This window comes from Gymnoscopelus microlampas (assembly GCF_963454915.1).
Source record: "Gymnoscopelus microlampas genome assembly, chromosome: 24".
NCBI lineage: Eukaryota > Metazoa > Chordata > Actinopteri > Myctophiformes > Myctophidae > Gymnoscopelus > Gymnoscopelus microlampas.
In genome coordinates this window covers 28,006,477-28,012,759 of record NC_139961.1, presented here as the reverse complement: position 1 = coordinate 28,012,759, position 6,283 = coordinate 28,006,477, and the positions used below count along the sequence as shown (strand labels likewise).

Genomic DNA, 6,283 nt, shown 5'->3' with positions numbered 1-6,283 from the left:
AAAGGAGACTCTTTGTGTCTCCTTTGTCATTTTGGGGGTGAACTATCCCTTTAAAACATCAGAAAGATAACAACTAAAGAAGGCCTACATTTGCCGTGTCTTGCATTCCACAACGATCGCTTCATCATCTGTCATCTCATGCATGCGGTACGTGTTCCAATATGCATACCCAGCACAATCTCTGCACACAGCGTGGAGAGGATCATACCAAGCCTGGAGGAATGCAAGTCACGTTTGGTATGCCTCTAAAAGAGACAAGCGTACTGCTAAGCTCCAGATGAGATAGTGTATGATGTGTTTCTAAAAAAAAATGGGCCCCGGTAATAGGGTATTTTAATTTCCCTATATGAAAGTGTACGTTTTTGTGTAAATGTATGTGCCATGCTAATATTGTGTTATACTTATGTACATTTTGCTTTCAAGTACATGTCCTGATGTAATCTGTTGTTTAATATGTCTGCCAAATTTTCCTGTTTTCTTTTTTGTTTGTTTTTGAAGTTGACTGTAAAGATTTCTCTGCAGAAAAGCAAATAAACATCTATGTAGTGAAAAAAAAGAGACAAGCGTCATTCAATAAATCAGTGGTTCTTAAACTGTGGGTCTGGAGCCCAAAGGGGGTCCCCAGAGGATTTTCTTAATGTTCAACACTGTTTTCTCACTCAACAGTAAACAAACATACAAGTGTACACAGAGTATCTGCACATTTCTAAAGTGTCAATTTAAGGACTTAAGACTTTTTTAATACCTCTAAAGTGAAATGAAACTGAAAAATAAGAACATTACTGCATCAAAGGTAATCAACAAAGTATACTATAAATAATTGTCAAATATTTACGTAAGAAAGAGGCAAACAGTGTGAAAATAGCTGATCTACAAGCTATTTTCACAATATTTTTCTGTGGAACCGAGTCAAACTAAATGTAATGCCTCAACTCCCACAATCCCACAACTCCCACAAGTGCTTGTCAGGGTGGGGGGTTCCCAGTTCAAATTGAATTATTTGCAATAAATAACACTGCACTGCATCTACTCATAGAGCAGTGGTTCTCAACCTTTTTCTATATCAGGGCCCACTTGAAAATCTCAAAAGCGTTCTTGGCCCACCCATCTGACGGTGACCACTTAACACGGCAGCCATATTGGATGCAATCAATCCATTGTGGAACTAATACAATATACTTTAAGTTCCTAATTATATGTATCACAATTTTTTAACATTATTAAAATATTAGATGTTTTATTTATTTTTTACCCCCCTTTCTCCCCGATTTAGTCATTGTGACAATTGATTCCTCCCCACACATTTCTGGTTGTTACTGCTGTTGTTACTATAACCCTATAACCCACTGGTTCCCAACCTTTTTAGTCGTGACCCAAAAGAGAAATTTGATGTCTTCCCGGGAGCCGAACTAGTGAAAATAGCCGATCTACAAGCTCACAACGCGTCGCGATGTGGCGCGTTGTGAGCTTGTAGATCTGCTATTTTCACTACTTAAAAAAATAATAATTAATGTATTTTTCTTATGGAATTCAGATTTATTTCAATGAATTATTGTGAAAAAAATAACTAAAAAAGGAATTGAAAATCTTTTGAAATAAATATATATTTTTTCATAAATAAAAAATATTTACTTGCGAGTCCGACCCACAAATGGGCAACAAATATCACCCTCCCCGCCCGGCTTCCCTCCCTCGAACACGAGGCAATTGTGGAAAAAAAGTGTTTTGCCTATTATTTGGGGGTCCACTTGCAATCTCCTCACACACCCTATGTGCGCCCGGGCCCATAGGTTGGGAATGGATGATCTGGAGCTTAAAGCTGCATTACTCTCAAGTCTCTATCAGTATAACAGGGTAAATGTAGTAGCAGCAATCATTCTTCCATTAGACATGAGCTATAAGTATTTTCTGCCACAAGATGGCAGCATTCACAAGGTAATTGTACTTGAAAGGAGAAAGAAGTCACTTATGTGTTCTTCTCACCTTCAGCTGTACATGGTCTGATTGATCGATTAACAAATTAATGAATACTAATATCTAAACGCTATACGTTTCATTACTAAACAAATATCAATAAAGTTCAGACAAGAAGGTTAGATATATAAAATAAGGTTTATTCTATAGGTCCTAAAAATTTCAATCATGAAAATTATTTACATTCACTTCATTAGGATGGAGTGCCTGACGAGGCTGACTTTCATTATGATCTGAAACAAATGACAACCCTGTCCTTACACCTTCGGTGAGGAATCCTAATTTATACTGCGTTGCACGATGGTGTCCTGTGCCGGAAATAAGAGATCTACAGGGCATTGTGGCTTGTAGACAGTGGTGGAAAAAGTACTGCATTTGTTTACTTAAGTAAAAGTATCAATACCACAATGTAGAAGTACTCTGTTACAAGTAAAAGTCCTGTGTTCAAAATGTTACTTGAGTAAAAGTACAAAAGTATTGGCATCAAAATGTACTTGGATGTGCCAAAAGTAAAAGTACTAAAATGTTTGAAAATAGTCGATCTACAAGCTCACAGCGCGTTGCGATGCGACGCGCTGTGAGCTTGTAGATCGGCTATTTTCAAATAGCCTATGTATAAAAGAGGGCTTCAGTGGTTAATGTGTGTTTTATAATATAATAACTTATATCTGCAAAGTAACTAGTAACTAATGTTTTTTCAAATAATTGTAGTGGAGTAAAAGTATAACATTTGCCCCTGAGATGTAGTGGAGTAGAAGTAAAAGTATAGACAATTGGAAATACTCCAGTAAAGTCAAATTACCTCAAAATTGTTCTTAAGTACAGTACTTGAGTAAATATACTTAGTTACACCACTGCTTGTAGATTGGCTTATTTGTGGTGCGGGACACTGTCTCATGAACAGAGTATAACTCAGGCTGAAGTGTTCTCTACGTTATGAAAGCTTTATGATTGTTCATCAAATTCCAGTTCCAGGTACCAGTTCTCACAACAGCAGGTCAGTTTTAGTAAACAATAAACTAGCACAAACCAGTTCAATTATTATCTTTTCAATTCTTTTTAAATAACACAGCATAATAATAGACAACAATGTGACATGACTTTTTGTTCAAGTCTGGCTGCAGCAATGATTGTTTTGACTTTGGATTTGTTTTCATTTGGCACATTAGTGCTTGACAACACTACACGTACTTCGTGTAATTGTTATAGTACCAGGGAATTATTATAGTGCATTAAAGTTATTCAATGTATAAACTGAACAATGAAAGAATAAAACCAAAACAAAACAAAACAAAACTACAGATTGGCATTATGTCCCATAAAGAGATTTCTTTAAGACCTCATGATGCTAGCCTGGAGAGGTGCAGGTGGGAAATGCCATCCCCCTGGTGGCGTCTTATTTTGGGGCTTTATTATTTGTCTGGTGTCGAAGCCTCTGGGGAACGTTTCTCAGTGCCCATAAAATCAGAGTAGGCTCTACAGGCAGCGTTGTGGTGTGTTCTCGCCCATGTCAGCAATACCAATCGGAACATACCATTCAATGAGCTAAGTCCATCACTGGTGCTCCCCGCCAGTTTGTCGGTAATTCCAAAAGGAGTTTACAAGTCATCCTTCCACTGCCTCTCCCCAAATATTTGGTCTTGGAGAGTGGACCTCCATATCCGTGGAGGTTCACGTCGGCGAGAAGACCCAACATATTGGGACACTGTCAATGCAAAACAGGTGGTCTATCACTTGGGATGGAGATTGGGACCCCGACGTTGTGGCAGCGGCGGTGGCACAAGAGAGCAGATGAGTTTATGGGAAGATCAAGCTTAAAGTTTGCAGAGAGAACACTCCCTTCCTCCTTGCATTTGGGAGACAGTGTTTTCTATTCTGAGCTTCAAGCTGACAGAACAACTCAGACCCATGACTCTACTTTGGCAAGTGATCGGCGTCTTACTTGGCCACGGGGTATGACTGCCGGAATTCCAAGGAGAGGCCAGACTATGTGGCGTTCAATTGAAGGCACAGAACAAGGTCCAAGCCCCAAGAAAATTAAGATCTTAGGAGGAAAAGGACGAGAAGAAAACACAGAGCAGGAAGAAGATTCCACAGCGTTATGTCTTTCAGTGTGTCCATCAGCACGCTGGAGACATGGCATGTGGTTGACTGACCATCATACAGCCGTCGTGATTGGAGGGGAGACGTCTGCGACCTGTCAAGCACACTGCAAGGATTCTCTGTGGAAGCTTGACACAGACAATGACTGCTGGTTCCCCATAAACTCCTCTGCCTATGGACCCATACCACCTCCTGCCACTGGCCACTCAGCAACGTATGACCCTGAATCCAGGGTCTATGTGTATGGTGGCTTTGGTGAGGGACATCGATAGAGTGACCTCTACATTCTCAATACTCTGAGCTGGAAATGGGAGCTTGTCACTGCAAGTGGAAAAATTCCTTGAGGTTCCCGGTTCGATCCCGGGCTCCCCCAGAGTTAGTGCCGAAGTGTCCTTGAGTAAGATGCTGAACCCCAAATTGCTCCCGATGAGCAGGTTGGTGCCTTGCATGGTTTCCTCCGCCATCGGTGTGTGAATGTGTGTGAATGGGTGAATGTAATGCACAATCTATGTAAGGCGCTTTGGATAAAAGCGCTATATAAATGCACCACTTTACATTGAATTTGGATTTCCCCTGATGTATCGGTACAGGCGGAGATCTCTGATTGTCTGGCTACAACAGACTAAAGCTTAAATGCATGAAGTCATTTTGTCTGCTGCATTTGTCTTAGTCCTACACGAAATGTGAACTAGAATGAATAGTGTCAAAGTCTAAACAAAAAAAGAAAAAAGGATTCTGAAGATTTAGTATGAGACCATGGCTACTGTGGTTTGAAAAGTGAATGTCACCTATTTTCAAACTGCTTAAAACAAAATGCATGCCAGATTAAATTAATATTTAAAGTTACTGGTCCTGTTTAAGATAACCAAGACGGGACAAGTGTATGCATATATACCTGTGTGTACTAAAGTCAACTTATTATCACCTTGAGATGTTCTGCAATAATGGGCCAAACATTTATTCAGCGTGTTCATAATGTCAATACATGTGTTCAGTGGTTCTAGTGTGGTTTGCATGCCTATGTCTATCACCTCAGTAAGAGAATATGAGGTAGATCTATTATTTTAGACTACCAGCCCTCATTTCTGATGCTGTGAAAAACGTTTTAAAGAAGCTCGACGACACCAGACTGATAATGAAAGTGGATGGACTTCTCCAGGCCATCATCTCGCAGATCCAATACGAAATGCTGAAATGCATCAGCGTAAACAAGAGAGCTGTTCCAACAGAAAAGGCAGCACTTGCATAAGGCAGCAGACTTGAGGCCATGAGTGACTCTGCCACAAGCCACTGTAATATTTGGTTTAAAGAGCAGGATGTATTTAGTATGCAGACCCCAAGCATAAAGAGGAGCCCTCTATATCTGCAACAAAGGCAGGGAGTCTGTGAACACTGACAACAATGTACAAAAAGTAGTATTATAAAGAACCAATGGAAAAGTATTGATACGCTCAGTTATGAAAAGGGATTTACAACAGCAGAGTCAATGTCAGAGTTCTACAAGCTTACTATGCGTCACAACTAAATCAAGCCTAACCCTGTAGTCCGACTTCCTGAACAAACTTCAAAACATAAAACAGGAGTCTTCTTCTGGTTCTAGATGGAACCATTAACCGAAGAGAAGCAGTGCGACAACATAAAGAAAAAGAAAATACATTAAATATATATATATTTTTTTTTTAAATGAATTGGGGGAAAAAATGGATATGGACCATCTACACATAAAACAGCTCATGAGTGATGGCTTGATATAGCTGCAGGTGCTAAGAGAAGCTTCTGTTTTTCCTCTATAAGAGGACGAGTAATAACTCTATGCAACTAGAATGAAAGGCCACTACAATCTAGGGCAGGGCAATATGATGGGATTTTGGATGTGTCGTAAAATTGTGATGTGAAAAGTGTGAAAAGTGTTGCCTTTTTCTGTTTTTATCCAATCTGACATAACCCATTCAAACCGAGAACGAATCTGTGTAACCACTTTATCCATATTTTATACTTTGGCTATTCAAAAATAGCAGATATACAAGCTCATGGCGCGGCACCGAGTGCCACGCTATGAGCTTGTAAATCTGCTATTTTTGAAAAATCTTGAACATTTGTGCAAATATTTGATTTTTTTTTTTTTTTTTTAGCGAACATTTGTAAGTCAAGTCTTTGCTTCTGGGGGTCCCTGGAACAAAATATTTTACAAATGTTCACTTAAAAA

At 39.4% G+C, this 6,283-nt stretch overlaps 1 long non-coding RNA gene across 1 annotated transcript in view; it reads right to left on the bottom strand.

Moving 5' to 3' along the window:
* Window positions 1-2,098: 2,098 nt before the first annotated feature.
* LOC311040379 overlaps window positions 2,099-6,283 on the bottom strand; it is a 263,298-nt gene continuing 259,113 nt past the window's right edge. Inside the window, exon 2 of the long non-coding RNA XR_014600265.1 lies at window positions 2,099-2,343. This is a non-coding gene — a long non-coding RNA (uncharacterized lncRNA). The remainder of the gene's footprint in view (window positions 2,344-6,283) is intronic.